Source organism: Archocentrus centrarchus, chromosome 19, assembly GCF_007364275.1.
Source record: "Archocentrus centrarchus isolate MPI-CPG fArcCen1 chromosome 19, fArcCen1, whole genome shotgun sequence".
Classification (NCBI taxonomy): Eukaryota; Metazoa; Chordata; class Actinopteri; order Cichliformes; family Cichlidae; genus Archocentrus; species Archocentrus centrarchus.
The window spans coordinates 12,941,904-12,966,087 of NC_044364.1; the positions used below are offsets into that span (position 1 = coordinate 12,941,904).

The 24,184-nt window shown below is 41.9% G+C and overlaps 1 long non-coding RNA gene across 1 annotated transcript; it reads right to left on the minus strand.

Moving 5' to 3' along the window:
* Positions 1–19,127: 19,127 nt before the first annotated feature.
* Positions 19,128–22,255, minus strand: LOC115798210 (uncharacterized). Its single transcript, XR_004021480.1, has 3 exons — positions 22,172–22,255; positions 19,431–19,538; positions 19,128–19,320 (listed from the first exon to the last, which is right to left on the minus strand). It is a non-coding gene; the product is annotated as an uncharacterized LOC115798210 (long non-coding RNA).
* Between the last annotated feature and the right edge of the window lie 1,929 nt (positions 22,256–24,184).

Genomic DNA, 24,184 nt, shown 5'->3' on the forward strand with positions numbered 1-24,184 from the left:
TACAGGGGCCTGGCTAGATACAGGATTGTCCAGGGTGCGGAGCCGAGTCTCCAATTCAGAAAGCCTGGCCTCCAGAGCTACAAACAGACTACATTTATTACAAGTACCGTTACTGCTAAAGGAGGCTGAGGAGTAACTAAACATGTGACACCCAGAGCAGGAAAGTGCAGGAGAGACAGGAGAAGAAGCCATGCTGCTAGTGAGTCGGCTAAGAGCTAAGCTACTAGCTGCGCTAAGCTAGCGAATTTCTAAAAACAAATAAAGTCAATAATGTGAACACAGATGATTCAGTAAAGAGTGTGCTCTAGATAAAGTAGGTGAAGATTACACTAAAATATATTGTTATCCAGATAGATCGAGCTATACAGATTTAACAGCTAACAAACAGCAAAACACGACTGTGCTCCGGAACAGGAACAGGAAGTGATACAATACCGCAGTGAGAGCCAACACCAAGTGGCAGTGATCATGACACTCTCTTTATGCAGGAACATGTAACTGGGGGAGGATCTCCTCTTCTCTATGGTTGGGTTAAGGAGGGAGAGAAAAGGGGGGGTGTAAAAGAGTATAAGTACATTGTGTTTCTGTGTAAGATTCAGAACTCACTTATTTCTTAGTGTTTGGGTGACTTCTCCTCGTACGAGTAATAAACCATGTAAAGGAATCTTATCTCTCTCATTTGATAAATAAATTTCCATAACAACAGCCATTTAAATACAGATAATCACTTTCTGTCAAATACGGATCACTTTTTGGCACAACACTGGTAGCACCCCCTGCCGCCTCAACATAAAAATGACAACCAGGAAACGAGGGCGATTCAATCGTGTTTAAGGGCAGCGTTTCCTCTACTACATACTGTCCAACCAACTTCCTAAGCTCTCCCCCACTTACTGGTTTTGTACAGAAGTCCAGCTTTTGCTGTTTGGGTGCTGGGGGGCTCCTGGATTAGCCACAGTTCTCTGCTGCAACAAAATTGTAATTGTAATGAGTATGTAGCTATTAAGTTTTGAACACAAAAAAATTAGACAATTTTTGCCTCTCCTAGATTTTTCTTGTCTGTTTTTTATGTAATTATACACTGAGTGTAGAAGATATGGACTGGAAAATATAATGATGCTGTAGAATGAAGTCTTGTCTACGTGTATTTCAAATTTTATCAAGATGGCACAAAAACCTACTGTTTTGTAAAGGTTTTTGTGTGTTGATCTCCAGGCGTAGTCTCACATGTGCCACTTGGAGGTACCAAATGGCACGTGAGCCAGCCTTTGATATACAAACTTCAAATGGCTGTAATTCGTCAATGCTTCAACAGTACAGTCATCAATGAGGGCTCTAATCAAAGATAGAACCCTGAGGAATCCTCTGCTATACACAAATTTATTGATAGTGTGAATTAATTATAATTATAGACATATAAATCAGAGGTTGCCCTAATTTGTAAAAGAAGGAAAATGTTAGGCCTTCATTCACAAAAAAACCCAGTCTATGTTCAGTGATTCCTTCACACACCCAAAATAAATAATTTGTATATTCATCAAAAGTTACAGTAAATGTAAACACTACATATTCACGTAAAATAAAAAAATCACAATCCTCCCAATAGTCCTTCTCTGATACACAACTTTCAACCCCCTCCCAAACAAATACCCCCACCCCCACAAACAAAACAACTTACACAAAGCATAAAGCTTTTTGTAAAACTTTAGACACTTACTGGTCAAAAAAAGCACTGAGCCATTGTCCTCATCCTGTCGTAATAAAACCCCATGAAAGCCTTATTGAGACCTATAACAACCTTCCCTCCCCCAACACTGCTCTTGTAAATTTCCATATGTAAAGCACACACACACACACAATATAAGTGGCGTAACAATAGCATATGGTGATATTTTCTGTGTAATGGTGCATGTCAAGCTCACCATTACATACATATTTACATCTAAACTGCATATAATATGAGGATGAGCTGAGAATAAAAAGTTACACGTTATCATGAATCGCCTTCAGAGTAACAGCTGTTCGTTTGTGGGATTCTGCAATAAAACCGGTCAAATCAGCAACGAAATCCTCTAATAAATAATCCACTCTTGTGAGTCATTTAGTCACTTTGTTGAAGAAATGTAGCCTGTTTTTGATGCATTCTGACAATCCGTTGGTCAGAAAAAGTATTGTAAACACTGTTTATGCATGACGGCGCACACACTCTTACTTCCTGCTCAGTTTCACGCACGGAGGACGCACTGACTACGCACTGACTACGCAGGAAGTTTATGTTCATTTGAAAACACACCCCATAGTGCCATATACCAACGTGTCAGGAATTTTATTGGCTATACATCTGTGGTTTTGGATTTTGGGTCAGAGTTGACTAATCAGAATGACTGGAGAACCTTTGGGGCAGGTCCAGAGAAGTCACATGATGCTGTCTGCTTATTATTGGCTCTGGAAAATCCATTTCATAACGTGATTGGCCAAATGAGGTGTCAATCCAATTCTGAGGGTCTAGTCTGTCATATAAAAGCATCGTATAAGCGGACTGCAGCGTTACTGTGACGCTATGAGGCTTCAAATTTGGAAAGCACTGCAAAAGGCCCACAGGCGGGCTGCTGCCAGTTAACAGGTTAATCAGCCTCTGTTCATCCAGTGTGTTTTGGCCTGTAGGAGACTGCACAGGGAATGCAGTTTAGGTGTTTTGAAAAAGCTTATTGGACTGTTTCTTTCAGCTGGTGCAACAGAGTAGATTCCTTCACTGCCAGATGACGCACATCAATTAGTTAAACTGCAGGAATGTCTTAAAGACATAAAAGCCTGGATGAGCTCTAATTTCCTGCTTCTAAATGCAGATAAAACTGAAACTCGGCCCCACAAATCTTAGAAACATGGTGTCAAACCAGATACTTACTCTGGATGGCATAACTTTGGCCTCCAGTAACACTGTGAGAAATCTTGTAGTCATTTTTGACCAGGATATGTCCTTCAATGCACATATTAAACAAATATGTAGGACCGCTTTTTTGTATTTGCGCAATATTTCTAAAATTAGAAACATCCTTTCTCAGAGTGATGCTGAAAAGCTAATTCATGCATTTATTACTTCTAGGGTGAACTATTTTAATTCATTATTATCAGGCTGTCCTAAAAGCTCCCTGAAAAGTCTTCAGCTGATCCAAAATGCTGCAGCTAGAGTACTGACAGGGACTAGAAAGAGAGAGCATATTTCTCCTGTATTGGCTTCTCTTCATTGGCTCCCTGTTAAATCTAGAATAGAATTTAAAATCCTTCTCCTCACCTACAAGGTCTTGAATAATCAGGCCCATCTTATCTCAAAGACCTTATAGTCCTATATCACTCCAATAGAGCACTTCGCTCTCAGACTGCTGGCTTACTTGTGGTTGCTAGGATACTTAAGAGTAGAATGGGAGGCAGAGCCTTCAGCTTTCAGGCCCCTCTTCTGTGGAACCAGCTTCCAGCTTGGATTCGGGAGACAGACACCCTCTCTATTTTTAAGATTAGGCTTAAAACTTTCCTTTTTGATCAAGCTTATAGTTAGGGCTGGATCAGGTGACCCTGAACCACCCCTTAGTTATGCTGCTATAGGCCTAGTCTGCTGGGGGGGTTCCCATAATGCACTGTTTCTTCTCATTCACCTTATTTACTTTGTTTATACTCCACTCTGCATTTAATCATTAATTGTTATTTATCTCTGGCTCTCTTCCACAGCATGTCTTTTCTCTCCCCTCAGCCCAACCGGTCGCGGCAGATGACTGCCCCTCCCTGAACCTGGTTCTGCTGGAGGTTTCTTCCTGTTAAAAGGGAGTTTTTCTTTCCCCACCATTGCCAAGTGCTTGCTCATAGGGGGTCGTTTTGACTGTTGGGTTTTCTCTGTATTATTGTAGGGTCTTTACCCACAATACAAAGCGCCTTGATGCGACTGTTTGTTGTGATTTGGCGCTATATAAATAAAATTGAATTGAATTGAATTGAAACACATCTTCTCAGACACACCAGGGGGCTGCAAACAGGACTCGAGTGCAAAACCACGATTAGACGATTCATCTGCTGGCTCTGGATCATCTCCCATCTGCTCATGTGATTGTTCACCATCACACCTATCAATTTCCATTAAATCAGCCTCATCAAAATCCTCCTCATCCATGCTGTCATGCTCATCCTCTTCATTGTCATCAGGAAGTGTAGGATCATACTGTAGATGTAAGGAATATTGTCAATTTTGTGTGATAACTTTGGCTGCGTTTTCAATAACACTTGACAAAAAGTCTTTCCCCAATTGCTTGGTCCACTAACAACCATAGAACACGGATGCTGTAAGCCACTATCAAAGCACAAATCTAGTTTAATATCCATACGGTAATGTGGTGTAACCACTGAACATGTTTTATTGTACGCCACTTGCACTCTTTTCACATTAGTATCGTTCTTCACATGAAACCTCTTTATCGCGTGTAATGGTCTCAGAGATGCACACGTGCTGCTCTGCCATCAGCGTAATGACACTGTACCATAGCGACATCGTCAGAGATGAAACAAAACTGACTTACTGCAAAATAAACATGATCTGTGTGGAAAGTGTAGGGTCTGTGATTAACTCACAAGTTGACATGTTGGACCTCAGGCTGAAGCAACCCCAGAGGGAGTTCAATAGAAGTTTGTTGCAACTCCTGATTTTGCAGGGTCTAATCTTATCCCGTCTTATCCCATAATACTGCTGAATGTACATCTGTTTCACATTCTTGGGTTAGTCTGAAGCCTCCTGGTTACACTTCATTCATTTTTTAGGCCCGAGCCTCACGAAGTGATCGGCGAGGAGCCTATTGTATTCGCTCGCGCGAAAAACGAAAAAGGGTCAAAGTCGAGCACGAAGCGCTCGACTTTGACAACGGACCCTCAAACAGGGTAGGTCAGGTCGAACGCTTCTCGAAAACGTACATATGGGGGTGAATGGAGCAGCCCATAATTGAAATCGTTAGCATCATGAGCTAGCTTGCGCGATGAAATTGGGTCAATGACGAGCGCGTTGCGCTCGTCATTGACCATGGACCTCACGACAACGTGGGTCGTGTTGAGACGTTTCCGAAAACGTATATATGAAGGTGACTGGATTGGCGCATTATTGGAATCGTTGGCGACGTTCATTATTCTTATTAGGCCCGAGCCTCCCGAAGGGATCGGCGAGGAGCCTATTGTATTCGCTCGCGCGAAAAAAGAAAAAGGGTCAAAGTCGAGCGCGAAGCGCTCGACTATGACAACGGACCCTCAAACAAGGTAGACCAGGTCGAACGCTTCTCGAAAACGTATATATGGGGGTGAATGGAGCAGCCCATAATTGAAATCGTTAGCATCATCAGCTAGCTTGCGCGACAAAATTGGGTCAATGACGAGCGCGTTGCTCCCTGAACATAAAACCTACAGGTGAAAAAGATGTAATATGTAAGACGTTGCCATGGCAAAGTCCGGAAAATGGCATCTTTTTCGTTGAGTTAGCCAATTCATCCATTTCCAAATTTCACATGTAGCAGCCAAAAAAACGGCTAAAACTGGCACGGCCGGAAAAGCACGGTTCAAATCGGCACCAGCGCTTGGGCGGCGGCCGGCGAGGGCCTATTATCGCCGCTTGCGGCTTTAATTAGGCCCGAGCCGACGAAGTCTCGGCGAGGAGCCTATTGGATTCACTATGCCACATACCCCAAAATGCGTTAAAATCCCCACGGTCGCATGGGACGCGGTCGCCAGTGACCCCCGACCTCATAGGGACTTGGGTCAGGTCGAGACGTTTCCGAAAAGGTATGCGTCGGGGTGACTGGGAAAACGCCTAATTGTTTTTGCTCGAATTCTCCATTATTCTTTATTATTAGGCCCGAGCCGACGAAGTCTCGGCGAGGAGCCTATTGGATTCACTATGCCACATAGCACAAAATGCGTTCAAATCCCCACGGTCGCATGGGACGCGGTCGCCAGTGACCCCTGACCTCATAGGGACGTGGGTCAGGTCGAGACGTTTCCGAAAAGGTATGCGTCGGGGTGACTGGGAAAACGCCTAATTGTTTTTGCTCGAATTCTCCATTATTCTTTATTATTATTAGGCCCGAGCCTCACGAAGTGATCGGCGAGGAGCCTATTGTATTCGCTTGCGCGAAAAACGAAAAAGGCTCAAAGTCGAGCGCGAAGCGCTCGACTTTGACAATGGACCCTCAAACAAGGTAGGTCAGGTCGAACGCTTCTCGAAAACGTATATATGGGGGTGAATGGAACAGGCCATAATTGAAATCGTTAGCATCATCAGCTAGCTTGCGCGACGAAAGTGGGTCAATGACGAGCGCAACGCGCTCGTCATTGACCATGGACCTCACGACAACGTTGGTCGTGTCGAGACGTTTCCGAAAACGTATATATGAAGGTGACTGGAATGGCGCATTATTGGAATCGTTGGCGTTCTCCATTATTAGGCCCGAGCCTCACGAAGTGATCGGCGAGGAGCCTATTGTATTCGCTCGCGCGAAAAACGAAAAAGGGTCAAAGTCGAGCGCGAAGCGCGCGACTTTGACAATGGACCCTCAAACAAGGTAGGTCAGGTCGAACGCTTCTCGAAAACGTATATATGGGGGTGAATGGAACAGGCCATAATTGAAATCGTTAGCATCATGAGCTAGCTTGCGCGATGAAATTGGTCAATGACGAGCGCAACGCGCTCGTCATTGACCATGGACCTCACGACAACGTTGGTCGTGTCGAGACGTTTCCGAAAACGTATATATGAAGGTGACTGGAATGGCGCATTATTGGAATCGTTGGCGTTCTCCATTATTAGGCCCGAGCCTCACGAAGTGATCGGCGAGGAGCCTATTGTATTCGCTCGCGCGAAAAACGAAAAAGGCTCAAAGTCGAGCGCGAAGCGCTCGACTTTGACAATGGACCCTCAAACAAGGTAGGTCAGGTCGAACGCTTCTCGAAAACGTATATATGGGGGTGAATGGAACAGGCCATAATTGAAATCGTTAGCATCATCAGCTAGCTTGCGCGACGAAAGTGGGTCAATGACGAGCGCGTTGCGCTCGTCATTGACCATGGACCTCACGACAACGTTGGTCGTGTCGAGACGTTTCCGAAAACGTATATATGAAGGTGACTGGAATGGCGCATTATTGGAATCGTTGGCGTTCTCCATTATTATTAGGGCCCGAGCACGAACTGTGCGAAGGCCCTATTGTAATTGCTTCGTTTATTATTATTAGGGCCCGAGCACGAACTGTGCGAAGGCCCTATTGTAATTGCTTCGTTTATTATTTTTTTTTTATTATTATTATTCAGGCAAATGAATTGGCTTTTTGGGGGCTTTATCATATTCAAAAACTCATGAAACTTTGCACATGCGTCACACCTGGTGAAAATTTAAGTATTTTAATGGGCTCGGGCAAGGGCGCGCCCAAATGGCTCGCTAGCGCCCCCTAAACTGGAGCCCCACCGCTGTGTTTCATGTACATGAATGAAACTTCATACACATGTATATCATGTCCAGGCGCACAAAAAATCCTCTTGGAGCCATGCCCTAAACCCAACAGGAAGTCCGCCATTTTGAATTAATTATGCAAATTTGGCGATTTGCAGCCCTCACACTTTTTCGAATAACTCAGAGGTTTTAGACCTTATCATCTTCATATTTGGTTTGTCTAACCTACACCCCCAGGGGAATCTAAATCTCGAAAATGGTGAGTTTTTGCCAACGGGGAGGGGTCCTTATGCCCCTTTGAACTTTGATCATTCGCCATGAAATTTTGATTGCCTCTCATTCATACCTACATGATCCAATGTGCATCAAACTTCTCCAGTAGGATGAGGGTGCCCCCCTGAACACATACATATGACAATATTTAATATCAGTCGCAGCGCCACCTAGTGGGAACAGGAAATGTCATATTTTACACTTGGAGGTCCAGCTCCAAGGTGGTTTAGCAGAACCATCTCAAATTTCACCTGGAAAGCCTTAAGAAGTTGGACTTACTGTGTTTTCAAAACTGTGACTTTTTGACAAAAGGGCGTGACCCTTATGGGACGGCAAAGTTCGATGATTCGCCATGAACACAAAAATGGCTGTAACTCAAAGCCAACTTGCCCATTCTGGCTCAAACTTCAGTGGTGTGATAAGCATGCTGCCCTGAACACACTCATATGCATAAAGTCCATAAACGGTAGAGCGCCGCCTAGTGGCAGCTCGGAATATCTTAAAATAGCAAGTTTTTTGAGTAGCCCCGGAGCTACGTTTTATCTACATGTATGAAAATGTACAGGCTCATGTAGCATACTAACACGTACAAAAAAGTCTCTTGGACCCATACCCCAAACCCTACAGGAAGTCGGCCATCTTCAATTGAAAGTGTCAATTTTTGCGATTTCCACGCCTGCTATTTGAACGAACTTGTCCTAGGGCATTTCACCCACTGACACCAAATTGGCTCCAGATCATCTAAACAAGTAGCCCATCAAAAGTTATTCATGGTTTTGTAGAATATTGAACGGTGTTTCCATGGCAACCCTCTGAATTTGGACTTTTTTCAAATTCAAATTCACAGAGATTCTAAACATCAGCCCCTGGGCTGTGCTTTCTCTGTGTATCTGAAAATGTGCCTGCTGATGTAAGATGCTAACATCTACAAAAAAGTCTCTTGGACCGATAGCCGAAACCCAACAGGAAGTCAGCCACGTTCACTTTAAAGTGTCATTTTTGCAGCATTTTTCGCCTTTTTCAGGCCTTTTTGCCTCAACTCCTCCTAGGGCATTTGACCCAGTGAGACCAAAATGGCTCCAGATCATCCACACAAGTAGCCCATCAAAAGATATTCATGGTTTTGTAGAATATTGAACGGTGTTGCCGTAGCAACCCTCTGAATTTGGACTTTTTTTCCATTTCAGGCCCAGATAGGTTCTAAACATCAGCCCCAGGGCAGTGCTTGGTCTGTGTACCTGAAATCGTGCATGCTGAAGTAACATCCTAAGACGTACAAAAAAGTCTCTTGGACCGATAGCCGAAATCCAACAGGAAGCCTGACATGTTCTAATTAAGGTGTCATTTTTGCAGCATTTTTCACATTTTTCAGGCCTGCTATTTGAATCATCTTCTACTACAGCTTTTCATCCAGTCACACCAAAATGGCTCCAGATCATCTACACAAGTAGCCCATCAAAAGATATTCATGGTTTTGTAGAATATTGAACGGTGTTGCCGTAGCAACCCTCTAAATGTGGGATTTTACTCATATACCACAGTGCACCAAATTGTTACATCTCTGACATACATTGTCCGATCTGCCTCAAACTTCACAGGCTTAATGGGAGGGTAAGGGAGACTGGACACACCCCTCTATCAGCTTTGTTTCACACTCATAACGCCACCTAGTGGCAACAGGAAATCAGTAGGACACTGATACTCATCATCCTATGGTCATTACAGTTTCATTGATGGCTGCAGGCATTACATAGAGCATTGTGACATATTAATTAGTGGGCACTCACCGACGCCACCTAGTGGAAGCGGGAGACGATCGACGCGAAGTACGGCTAGCCTGCTGAGCCGTCAGCAGCCGGGTGAGCCCACTACTCTCTCGTCTGCGAGAAACTCAGAGCGCGGCTCGGCTGGAGCGTGCCACGGGTCGACGCGCGGCTTGGCTGGAGCGCGCCACGGGTCGACGCGCGCCGGGTGCGAGGGCCCGCTCATCGCCGCTTGCGGCTTTAATTATTTTTATTATTCAGGCAAATGAATTGGCTTTTTGGGGGCTTTATCATATTCAAAAACTCATGAAACTTTGCACATGCGTCACACCTGGTGAAAATTTAAGTATTTTAACGGGCTCGGGCAAGGGCGCGCCCAAATGGCTCGCTAGCGCCCCCTAAACTGGAGCCCCACCGCTGTGTTTCACATACATGAATGAAACTTCATACACATGTATATCATGTCCAGGCGCACAAAAAATCCTCTTGGAGCCATGCCCTAAACCCAACAGGAAGTCCGCCATTTTGAATTAATTATGCAAATTTGGCGATTTGCAGCCCTCACACTTTTTCTAATAACTCAGAGGTTTTAGACGTTATCATCTTCATATTTGGTTTGTCTAACCTACACCCCCAGGGGAATCTAAATCTCGAAAATGGTGAGTTTTTGCCAAGGGGGAGGGGTCCTTATGCCCCTTTGAACTTTGATCATTCGCCATGAAATTTTGATTGCCTCTCATTCATACCTACATGATCCAATATGCATCAAACTTCTCCAGTAGGATGAGGGTGCCCCCCTGAACACATACATATGACAATATTTAATATCAGTCGCAGCGCCACCTAGTGGGAACAGGAAATGTCATATTTTACACTTGGAGGTCCAGCTCCAAGGTGGTTTAGCAGAACCATGTCAAATTTCACCTGGAAAGCCTTAAGAAGTTGGACTTACTGTGTTTTCAAAACTGTGAGTTTTTGACAAAAGGGCGTGACCCTTATGGGACGGCAAAGTTCGATGATTCGCCATGAACACAAAAATGGCTGTAACTCAAAGCCAACTTGCCCAATCTGGCTCAAACTTCAGTGGTGTGATAAGCATGCTGCCCTGAATACACTGATATGCATAACGTCCATAAACGTTAGAGCGCCGCCTACTGGCAGCTCGGAATATCTTAAAATAGCAAGTTTTTTGAGTAGCCCCGGAGCTACGTTTTATCTACATGTATGAAAATGTACAGGCTCATGTAACATCCTAAGACGTACAAAAAAGTCTCTTGGACCCATACCCCAAACCCTACAGGAAGTCGGCCATCTTCAATTGAAGGTGTCAATTTTTGCCATTTCCACGCCTGCTATTTGAACGAACTTGTCCTAGGGCATTTGACCCAGTGAGACCAAATTTGCTCCACATCATCTAGACAAGGAGCCCATCAAATATTGTGGAAATCTTGACAAAATATTAAACGGTGTTGTCACACCAGGCCATTGAAGTTGGCTTTCATTTTTCTCAATGGCGACCAAAATTGTTTGGGCACGTGTTCGTACATGCTTTGCCCGATCTGCCTGAAAATGTAATCACTCATGTACACAGCCACTCTGAACCCATAACTATGGATTCAAGGCTATACGTAGCTGCAAGAGCGCCCCCTACAGAAGCAAATGAAATTTTGTATAGCATCCACAAACTTAGTTTCTCGGAAATGTATGAAAATGTGTTTCAACATTCTTGACATCATCCTGATCAAAACAGTCTATCAGACCCATGCCCTATTTTGCATGCTGGAGCCGTGACCCCACCCCCAAATATTCCATTGCGTCTATGCCGAGAGCAAAAGATATCTTTTCCTATAAAAGAATTCAACTTTCTACAGACCTTCTGTACACCATCACGATCACAAGACCTCCGAGTGCGGCACGGGTCGACGAGCGCCACGGGTCGACGCGCAGGGAGTGCGAGGGCCCGATATCACCGCTTGCGGTTTTAATTATTATTATTATTTTTCTTTTCCGCAAATGATCGCAAATTTGACCCCCTGAACATTTACGAAAACGCACCAATTTTTGCACAAAATTCAGGACCGGTGAAAAATTTTGTTTTTTAATATCGCCATTAAAAAACTCAAAAAACCAGTGCAACTGCGCCCCCTGTCAAAATCAAAATACATTGCGCCTATGGGAGGCCTTGCCATGTAAAGTTAGCCCAAGAGTCATGAAATTCGGATCAAACGGAGATCTTGTGAAACCCAACAAAAAAATATATTACACCAACTCCGGACAACAAACAGGAAGTCGGCCATCTTGAATTGAAGTTTGTGAAGCGCAGAGTCAGCATTTTTGCACACCTCGTACTTGAATTAACTTGTCCTAGGGCATTAAACCGACTGGCACCAAAATCGCTCAGGAACATCTTCACAAGTTGGGCATCAAAAGATGTGCGAGGTTTTATAGAATATTCAACGGTGTTGGCATGGCAACCGCGTGAATTTGGTCTTCGTTTTTGTCTCTCGCCCCAATTTTGTTTGTGCATTCGTTCGCACAATCTTTGGCCGATCAGCCTCAAAATTTAATAACTTGTTTACTGACCCGGCCTGAACCCACAATTAGGGAATCAAGTTTCTAGGTGCAATAGCGCCCCCTACAGAAGCAAACAAAAGTTTGTATGGAGGTCCACAATTTTAGTTTCACTGAAATGCATGAAAATTTGTGTCAACATTCTTGACGTCATCCTCATCAAAAAAGCCAATCACACCCATGCTCTATTTTGTAACACGTTGCCATGGCGGAGCCCGAAATGCCCCATTTTATTCTAATGGGAAAAAGCCAAAAATCCCCCATATTAAAGTTTCTGCTTACTTTGCCCGAAATACATGAAATTTGGTATACAGATTGCTGATGTCAGCCTGATCAAAAAAGTCAATCACACCTATGTCATATTTTGGACGCTGTTCCCATGACGATGCCAAAACTGCCCCATTTTATCCCTATGGGAAAAAATGTGAAATTTCTGCGATGGAAAAATGACCCTTGCTTTCTCAAAAATGCATACACATGCCTGAAATTTGGTACACGCATTGTCCACATCTCCCTGAACATAAAACCTACAGGTGAAAATACTGTAATGTGTAAGGTGTTGCCATGGCGATGCCCAGAATATGGCATCTTTTTCTTTGAGAAAGTCAATACATCCATTGCACTTTTTCATATGTGGCAGCAAAAAAAAACCCCGCTAAAATAGGCACGGCTGGAAAAGCTGGGTTCAAATCGGCACCAGCACCTGGGCGGCGGCCGGCGAGGGCCTATTATCGCCGCTTGCGGCTTTAATTATTATTATTATTATTTTTCTTTTCCGCAAATGATCGCAAATTTGACCCCCTGAACATTTACGAAAACGCACCAATTTTTGCACAAAATTCAGGACCGGTGAAAAATTTTGTTTTTTAATATCGCCATTAAAAAACTCAAAAAACCAGTGCAACTGCGCCCCCTGTCAAAATCAAAATACATTGCGCCTATGGGAGGCCTTGCCATGTAAAGTTAGCCCAAGAGTCATGAAATTCGGATCAAACGGAGATCTTGTGAAACCCAACAAAAAAATATATTACACCAACTCCGGACAACAAACAGGAAGTCGGCCATCTTGAATTGAAGTTTGTGAAGCGCAGAGTCAGCATTTTTGCACACCTCGTACTTGAATTAACTTGTCCTAGGGCATTAAACCGACTGGCACCAAAATCGCTCAGGAACATCTTCACAAGTTGGGCATCAAAAGATGTGCGAGGTTTTATAGAATATTCAACGGTGTTGGCATGGCAACCGCGTGAATTTGGTCTTCGTTTTTGTCTCTCGCCGCAATTTTGTTTGTGCATTCGTTCGCACAATCTTTGGCCGATCAGCCTCAAAATTTAATAACTTGTTTACTGACCCGGCCTGAACCCACAATTAGGGAATCAAGTTTCTAGGTGCAATAGCGCCCCCTACAGAAGCAAACAAATGTTTGTATAGAGGTCCACAATTTTAGTTTCACTGAAATGCATGAAAATTTGTGTCAACATTCTTGACGTCATCCTCATCAAAAAAGCCAATCACACCCATGCTCTATTTTGTAACACGTTGCCATGGCGGAGCCCGAAATGCCCCATTTTATTCTAATGGGAAAAAGCGAAAAATCCCCCATATTAAAGTTTCTGCTTACTTTGCCCGAAATACATGAAATTTGGTACACAGATTGCTGATGTCAGCCTGATCAAAAAAGTCCATCACACCTATGTCATATTTTGGACGCTGTTCCCATGACGATGCCAAAACTGCCCCATTTTATCCCTATGGGAAAAAATGTGAAATTTCTGCGATGGAAAAATGACCCTTGCTTTCTCAAAAATGCATACAAATGCCTGAAATTTGGTACACGCATTGTCCACATCTCCCTGAACATAAAACCTACAGGTGAAAATACTGTAATGTGTAAGGCGTTGCCATGGCGATGCCCAGAATATGGCATCTTTTTCGTTGAGTTAGACAATTCATGCATTTCAAAATTTCACACGTAGCAGCCAAAAAAACGGCTAAAACTGGCACGGCCGGAAAAGCACGGTTCAAATCGGCACTGGCGCTTGGGCGGCGGCCGGCGAGGGCCTATTATCGCCGCTTGCGGCTTTAATTATTATTATTATTTTTCTTTTCCGCAAATGATCGCAAATTTGACCCCCTGAACATTTACGAAAACGCACCAATTTTTGCACAAAATTCAGGACCGGTGAAAAATTTCGTTTTTTAATATCGCCATTAAAAAACTCAAAAAACCAGTGCAACTGCGCCCCCTGTCAAAATCAAAATACATTGCGCCTATTGGAGGCCTTGCCATGTAAAGTTAGCCCAAGAGTCATGAAATTCGGATCAAACGGAGATCTTGTGAAACCCAACAAAAAAATATATTACACCAACTCCGGACAACAAACAGGAAGTCGGCCATCTTGAATTGAAGTTTGTGAAGCGCAGAGTCAGCATTTTTGCACACCTCGTACTTGAATTAACTTGTCCTAGGGCATTAAACCGACTGGCACCAAAATCGCTCAGGAACATCTTCACAAGTTGGGCATCAAAAGATGTGCGAGGTTTTATAGAATATTCAACGGTGTTGGCATGGCAACCGCGTGAATTTGGTCTTCGTTTTTGTCTCTCGCCGCAATTTTGTTTGTGCATTCGTTCGCACAATCTTTGGCCGATCAGACTCAAAATTTAATAACTTGTTTACTGACCGGGCCTGAACCCACAATTAGGGAATCAAGTTTCTAGGTGCAATAGCGCCCCCTAGAGAAGCAAACAAATGTTTGTATAGAGGTCCACAATTTTAGTTTCACTGAAATGCATGAAAATTTGTGTCAACATTCTTGACGTCATCCTCATCAAAAAAGCCAATCACACCCATGCTCTATTTTGTAACACGTTGCCATGGCGGAGCCCGAAATGCCCCATTTTATTCTAATGGGAAAAAGCCAAAAATCCCCCATATTAAAGTTTCTGCTTACTTTGCCCAAAATACATGAAATTTGGTATACAGATTGCTGATGTCAGCCTGATCAAAAAAGTCAATCACACCTATGTCATATTTTGGACGCTGTTCCCATGACGATGCCAAAACTGCCCCATTTTATCCCTATGGGAAAAAATGTGAAATTTCTGCGATGGAAAAATGACCCTTGCTTTCTCAAAAATGCATACACATGCCTGAAATTTAGTACACGCATTGTCCACATCTCCCTGAACATAAAACCTACAGGTGAAAATACTGTAATGTGTAAGGTGTTGCCATGGCGATGCCCAGAATATGGCATCTTTTTCTTTGAGAAAGTCAATACATCCATTGCAGTTTTTCATATGTGGCAGCAAAAAAACCCCCGCTAAAATAGGCACGGCTGGAAAAGCTGGGTTCAAATCGGCACCAGCACCTGGGCGGCGGCCGGCGAGGGCCTATTATCGCCGCTTGCGGCTTTAATTATTATTATTTTTCTTTTCCGCAAATGATCGCAAATTTGACCCCCTGAACATTTACGAAAACGCACCAATTTTTGCACAAAATTCAGGACCGGTGAAAAATTTTGTTTTTTAATATCGCCATTAAAAAACTCAAAAAACCAGTGCAACTGCGCCCCCTGTCAAAATCAAAATACATTGCGCCTATGGGAGGCCTTGCCATGTAAAGTTAGCCCAAGAGTCATGAAATTCGGATCAAACGGAGATCTTGTGAAACCCAACAAAAAAATATATTACACCAACTCCGGACAACAAACAGGAAGTCGGCCATCTTGAATTGAAGTTTGTGAAGCGCAGAGTCAGCATTTTTGCACACCTCGTACTTGAATTAACTTGTCCTAGGGCATTAAACCGACTGGCACCAAAATCGCTCAGGAACATCTTCACAAGTTGGGCATCAAAAGATGTGCGAGGTTTTATAGAATATTCAACGGTGTTGGCATGGCAACCGCGTGAATTTGGTCTTCGTTTTTGTCTCTCGCCGCAATTTTGTTTGTGCATTCGTTCGCACAATCTTTGGCCGATCAGACTCAAAATTTAATAACTTGTTTACTGACCCGGCCTGAACCCACAATTAGGGAATCAAGTTTCTAGGTGCAATAGCGCCCCCTACAGAAGCAAACAAAAGTTTGTATGGAGGTCCACAATTTTAGTTTCACTGAAATGCATGAAAATTTGTGTCAACATTCTTGACGTCATCCTCATCAAAAAAGCCAATCACACCCATGCTCTATTTTGTAACACGTTGCCATGGCGGAGCCCGAAATGCCCCATTTTATTCTAATGGGAAAAAGCCAAAAATCCCCCATATTAAAGTTTCTGCTTACTTTGCCCGAAATACATGAAATTTGGTATACAGATTGCTGATGTCAGCCTGATCAAAAAAGTCAATCACACCTATGTCATATTTTGGACGCTGTTCCCATGACGATGCCAAAACTGCCCCATTTTATCCCTATGGGAAAAAATGTGAAATTTCTGCGATGGAAAAATGACCCTTGCTTTCTCAAAAATGCATACACATGCCTGAAATTTGGTACACGCATTGTCCACATCTCCCTGAACATAAAACCTACAGGTGAAAATACTGTAATGTGTAAGGCGTTGCCATGGCGATGCCCAGAATATGGCATCTTTTTCTTTGAGAAAGTCAATACATCCATTGCAGTTTTTCATATGTGACAGCAAAAAAAACCCCGCTAAAATAGGCACGGCTGGAAAAGCTGGGTTCAAATCGGCACCAGCACCTGGGCGGCGGCCGGCGAGGGCCTATTATCGCCGCTTGCGGCTTTAATTATTATTATTATTATTTTTCTTTTCCGCAAATGATCGCAAATTTGACCCCCTGAACATTTACGAAAACGCACCAATTTTTGCACAAAATTCAGGACCGGTGAAAAATTTTGTTTTTTAATATCGCCATTAAAAAACTCAAAAAACCAGTGCAACTGCGCCCCCTGTCAAAATCAAAATACATTGCGCCTATGGGAGGCCTTGCCATGTAAAGTTAGCCCAAGAGTCATGAAATTCGGATCAAACGGAGATCTTGTGAAACCCAACAAAAAAATATATTACACCAACTCCGGACAACAAACAGGAAGTCGGTCATCTTGAATTGAAGTTTGTGAAGCGCAGAGTCAGCATTTTTGCACACCTCGTACTTGAATTAACTTGTCCTAGGGCATTAAACCGACTGGCACCAAAATCGCTCAGGAACATCTTCACAAGTTGGGCATCAAAAGATGTGCGAGGTTTTATAGAATATTCAACGGTGTTGGCATGGCAACCGCGTGAATTTGGTCTTCGTTTTTGTCTCTCGCCGCAATTTTGTTTGTGCATTCGTTCGCACAATCTTTGGCCGATCAGCCTCAAAATTTAATAACTTGTTTACTGAACCGGCCTGAACCCACAATTAGGGAATCAAGTTTCTAGGTGCAATAGCGCCCCCTACAGAAGCAAACAAACGTTTGTATGGAGGTCCAGAATTTTAGTTTCATGACATGCATGAAAATTTGTGTCAACATTCTTGACGTCATCCTGATCAAAAAAGCCAATCACACCCATGCTCTATTTTGTAACACGTTGCCATGGCGGAGCCCGAAATGCCCCATTTTATTCTAATGGGAAAAAGCGAAAAATCCCCCATACTAAAGTTTCTGCTTAGTTTGCCCGAAATACATGAAATTTGGTACACAGATTGCTGATGTCAGCCTGATCAAAAAAGTCAATCACACCTATGTCATATTTTGGACGCTGTTCCCATGACGATGCCAAAACTGCCCCATTTTATCCCTATGGGAAAAAATGTGAAATTTCTGCGATGGAAAAATGACCCTTGCTTTCTCAAAAATGCATACAAATGCCTGAAATTTGGTACACGCATTGTCCACATCTCCCTGAACATAAAACCTACAGGTGAAAATACTGTAATGTGTAAAGCATTGCCATGGCGATGCCCAGAATATGGCATCTTTTTCGTTGAGTTAGACAATTCATGCATTTCAAAATTTCACACGTAGCAGCCAAAAAAACGGCTAAAACTGGCACGGCCGGAAAAGCACGGTTCAAATCGGCACCGGCGCTTGGGCGGCGGCCGGCGAGGGCCTATTATCGCCGCTTGCGGCTTTAATTATTATTATTATTATTATTATTATTATTATTATTATTATTATTATTATTATTATCAACACTAGGCTGTTTATTAAGGTATTATTAAGGATTTTTCCTGCAACAGCAAATTATTTTGACAACTTATTTGTGTAGCCCGTGATCATGTAAATTCTACCTATATTTTCAGAGATATTCACATGAAACGTGATTGAAAAAAAAACTTGTCAAACGTGTTACAGTGTAGTGAAAAAGCACTTGCCCCTTCCTTGTTTGTTTCTTTTCTTTTCTTTTCTTTTCTTTTGCACATTTGTCACACTTACATGCTTGAGATCAACAAACTAATTTAAATGTAGACAGTGATAACCCGAGCAAATAAAATATGCAGCTTTTAAATTATGATCTCATTAATTAAAGAAAAAAAATCTATACAAACCTACTTGCCCCTGTGTGGAAAAAGAAAATTCCCCATGAACCTGACAACTGATTGTACCACCCTTGGCAGCAAGAACTGTAATAACGTGTTTGGGATAACTGGCAATGAGTCATTCAGATCGCTGTGGAAGAATTTTTTGGCCCACTCTTCTTTTCAGAATTGTTTTAATTTAGCCACACTGGAAGGTTTTCAAGCATGAACAACCTATTTAAGGTCATGCTTTAGCATTTCAGTGAGATTTAAATCCAGACTTTGACCGGGCCACTCCAAAACAGACTTGTCATCTCCATGCAGAAACAACAATTGGTAAAATGCCACACGGTGGTGCAATCTGAAAGTAAATGAGATTTTGAGAGATTTGGAACACCCTCAAAGATATCACAGTGTTTTTTACAGAAAAATGTAAGTTTATGTCTGGCAGAATTAAAGCTGTATCTACAATAAAGTGTAGTAATGTATTCTACATAATGCCAGACTAACAAAAAATTTGTGCAGATTTTTGATAGTCATCTCAAAAAAAGTGATCATAAAAAAGTGCAAATGTATAACTAGTTGATTTTTATTGTGAAAATGATATTACACAATACATGACAGTAAATTATTTATGCATTGGAAAATGTTGTGCATGATAGCAATTTATCTGTTGCACAGATCAGTCGCGCAGCAAGTGGCAGATGATATACCAGGATGATTCATTATCCTGCAGTCGGGTGAATTCATGCAACCCTGGAAGTATTTGGGAGCTGTGGAAACAAGGAAAAGAAGGTTTTATGATATTATCTGCTTTAACTTATTAAAAAATTCCCTTTTATTTTTTGTCTGTACAGTAAACCAAACGAGTACCTTTACTTACTTCCTGGATAGATGATGACACTGGCGCAGACATTGTTAGATCCAACGCAGGTCTCCACAGAGGTTTGACAGTAGCGCGAACCTCCACAGTTACACTTCAGAGCTTCACCTGGAAGAAGAAATAAATCAGCTTTAATCACTGTAGGCAAGCATTTCCACAGTCACAAATTTAAATAAACTCAATAAACCACAATGACAAAAAAAATATATATATATGTGTGTGTGTGTGTGTGTGTGTAAATTTGCCCTGAACAGTTGGAGAGGCTCCCGAACGCTGCTTGTTTTGTGGACAGACACCCAATATAGAAAATAGTGTGTATATATAAAACTGGCTGCAGGTTTGTCACCCATGATTACCTCACCCAGCGACAGGTGAAGGGAGGGTATGTATTCACCACTGTTTGTTTGACTGTCTGGCTAACTGTTAGTAATATACCTCATAATATTTTTCAACCAAAATTGATTAAACTTTGTGACAATATTCCCTTGGGACCCAAGAACATGTGATTTAATTTTCAAGGTCAAAGGTCACCAAAAAATGTCAAGATTTTAAAAAATTCCCTATTTTTCATGTATTGGAATGAAATTTGGGACTCAGGTGTAAACATTTACGGCTGATAATTCAATGTCTTTTTAAATTTTAAATGAAAATACTCATAATAACGCAAAGTGAACTACAAACTACACAAAAATCACATACACACATAAACAATTCATATCTCTGCAAATGTTTGTTTTTCTTTTTTTCATTTGAGATTTTTGGAGGATGCTATTTGGGTATATAAAATAAATAAAATATATCCAGACTGCATATGCCATAATAGTTCATATGGATCTCATTTCTTAAGAAAAATATATAATCGTATTTTGCAGTTTTTAAAAAACAATAAAAACAATTCTTGTCTTTATGAATTTATGATGGAGTGTGACAACATTGGGTGGTGTCTATTGCAGTGTAGTATTAGCACATAGAACATTTAGGGTAGACAAGGAATTCATTCTGCTGAGTACCATCCTAGTTTCTATATGCATTTATATGAAATATATGTGAAATATATAAATAACCATAGATACAAATAAACATGGATATGAAAACAGTCTCTTTGTCATTGATTTATTTTTGTTTTATTATTTTCTTCATTTAGTCTTTTCAGTATTTCAGAGGGCTGTGGATTAGTTCACCCAGTGCTCTTACATACATCTACTGTCTTCTTTCTTATGTAACAACACTTTGATGCATTTTCCCAATAAATGAATAACAAAAGGATAATAATAACAGTTTAACTATAACACCCTGCTCATGGCTAAAGAGCAACCTTCAACTGACTGAAGAGTTGAATTCACACTGTCATGTCCGAATGCTGTTTGTATGATTTATGAGATGTTTTTGTTGACAAATCACTGACAAACCACTTTTCTTGATGTGCACTTGCATTATGCTAGTGGTAAACCTTTTTTTCTCAGTAGAGTGCATACCACCCTCACCCCAAATTTTCTATGACAATACACAGCACACTTGTAAGAGTCATAGTTTCCAAGTTATGAGGCTTTTCGACAATTTTTAAACAATTCATTGAGTTAACCTGGAAAACCTTGGAGGTTGTGAACCAAATTTTAATGGATTGTTAACTCTTCACCCCTACAAAGTTTTATCAGAATGAATACAAAACTTCTTGAGTTGTCATGTTTACAGACAGAATGAAACGCACACAAACACTACCAAAAACTTAACCAATTTTGGTGGAAATAATAATTAATCAGCAATTTTTAAAAAGTGGATTCAATGGGAATTTTTGTGAAATCTATCAGCATGACAGCATCATCAAAGCATTTTAAAAATTTTCCCTACATAAATCCTGTCCAATCAACCTGATATGACCATCCTCCCAGCAGTGGCTCCATCAGTAGCGTCTTTCTTAGTTTGAGAATTTGAAATAAACTCCTCCTTATGCACTGTGTTGGCCATCTGTGTATGAACCCAGTTAGCTTTCCTGGAACCATTTAACTAACAGCTCAACTTTCCAGAAACTGTCAAGCAGTTATGAAGGAATGTTTTCATTTAAGAAGAAGAAACCAACTCTTTCTCTAGGGAAGAGAAAAGTGATGGGGAAAAAAATAATAATAAGGGATATTAAAGCAAAAGTTGATATACACTGCTCTTTATTATGAAGATACATGACAGCAGACATGTTTATAAGCATTTATCAGTTGCACAGATCAGTCGCGCAGCAAATAGCAGATGATATACCAGGACGATTCATTAATCTGCAGTCAGTTGACTTCACACAACCCTTGAAGTATCTGGGAGCTGTGGAAACAAGGAAAAGAAGGTTGTATGACATCATCTACTCTAACTAATTAAAAATTTCCCCTTTTTTTGTCTATACAGTAAACCAAAGGAGGACCTTTACTTACTAGATCCTGCATAGAAGATGACACTGGCACAGACATTGTTAGATCCAACACAGGTCTCCACGGAGGTTGGACAGTAGCGCAGACCTCCACAGTTACACTTCAGAGCTTCACCTGGAAGAAGAAATAAATCAGCTTTACTTATTGTAGGAAAGCATTTCCACAGCCACAAATTTAAATAAACTCAATAAACCACAATGAAAAATAAAACTAAATTTGCCCTGAACAGGTGGAGAGGCTCCCAAATGCTTCTTACTTTGTGGACAGAAACCCAATATAGAAAATAATGTGTACATATAAAACTGGCTGCAGGTTTGCAGCTTAACTCACTCTGACTGACAACCAGCAAAAGCAAAACAGCAACAATCACAGTCTTCATGTCATCACAATCTCTCGTCTCACTGCACCAATCTGTGTATGAAAAAAGGGAATAAAAATGAGAAGATCAAACTCCATAATCCACATATTGAAGAACAAACATTGCAAACGATCAATGATTAAATGTGTGTCAGTCAGGTTTCCAGCCTCTTTTTATTTGGTCTCATTGGACACTTGACCCAAATCCAGTGTATCCTTAACTAAAAAACATCATCTGGGTTTTAGACACGCAGAGTGACATATGAAGATCAGACAGTGATGCCAGGAAAACACACTGTGACACCACTGAGTCATCAGGAGAATGTGCAAATATTTTTAATTGTGTTGTTTGTAAAACCAACATATGCTGTGCCACTGTGGACATCAACAGGTCTGAGTAATTCAGATGTTTTTTTTTTCCCAATATGAAGACATCTGGAAAGAACAATCTGCCAATTTGAACCAACATTTTAAATAATTTAAAAAACCTAAAGAAACAGGTTAGTAAATTATATGCAACTGTAAAAAAATGATTAAAATCTCTTCAAATATGAAGAGTTTTCTTAGCTTGAAGATTCATTATTGATCTTGTAAACACCAGACTGCAGTCATACAGGACATTTTTGTATCACCGTGTTCCTGAATATTTCCAGTAAGTAAACCTTTAGAGAAGCTGTTTTACAACATAAACAGATGAAGAAAAAAACATTTGTGAAACAAAGTGGAAAATTAACAAAGAAAGTTTAAAAAAAATGTAGAAAAAGCAGTAATGTGGAATTGGGACATTTAAATAAAAAAATTAGGAAACTCACAGTTGTCTCTGGAGCTTTGAAAAAGGACGACTGGACTTCTTTTTGTTTCTTGAAGACGTTTCCCCTCTCAACCGAAAGGCTTCTTCAGTTCTCAAACGGGTTTTAAATACCTGGGTGGAGAGACCCAGGTATTTAAACCCCATTGGGCGTAGTCCCCTGGGGGTGGTTATGACTGTCTATTGTTCATGTGCACAATCACATGCGCCAAGGTGTGAAAGGAGGCGTGGGTCATTACAATCGGTGGTTTCAGATTAAACCTATTTGGGACTTCACTCCATTTTTTCATGTGATCTGTTGAGGTCACTCGAACAAAGTTGTGAATGTGGGTTGAGATGTCTCAGAAGGAAGCTCAGGATCGCTTCTTTTACTCCTCTTTCAATTCATCTAATGGTTTGAAAGAGGAGTAAAAGGAAAGAGGAGTAAAAGAAGCCACCTACGTCCAATGTGAACAACCATCATTGATAAGAGGAGGTGGATTACATTACCAACTTTCCCCCCCGTTTACAGTCCGATCCTGAGCTCCCTTCCCAGACGTCTCAACCCACATTCACACCTTTGTTCGTGCTGGAAAGGAGGGTGCGTCCGTTAGTCGAACCTCGGATTCAGGAGGAACAATGCGGTTTTCGTCCTGGTCGTGGAACGCTGGACCAGCTCTTTATCCTCTCAAGGATATTCGAGTGTGCGTGGGAGTTTGCCCAACCAGTCTACATGTGCTTTGTGGACTTGGAGAAGGCATTCGACCGTGTTCCTCGGGGTGTTCTTTGGGAGGTTCTGCGGGAGTATGGGGTGTCTGGCCCATTGTTGCGGGCCATTCAGTCCTTGTACAACCACAGTGAGAGCTTGGTCCGTATAGCCGGTAATAAGTCGGATTTGTTTCCTGTGGGTGTTGGACTCCGTCAGGGCTGCCCTTTGTCACCGATTCTGTTCATAATTTTTATGGACAGAATTTCTAGGCGTAGCCAGGTGGCGGAAGGCTTCTTCCTTGGTGGCCTCAGAGTCTCATCTCTGCTTTTTGCAGATGATGCGGTTCTGTTGGCTTCATCAGGGGGGGGCCTCCAGCTCGCAGTGGAACGGTTCGCAGCCGAGTGTGAAGCGGCTGGCATGAGAATCAGCACCTCTAAGTCTGAGGCCATGGTCCTCAGCCGGAAAAGGGTGGAGTGCCATCTCCGGCTCA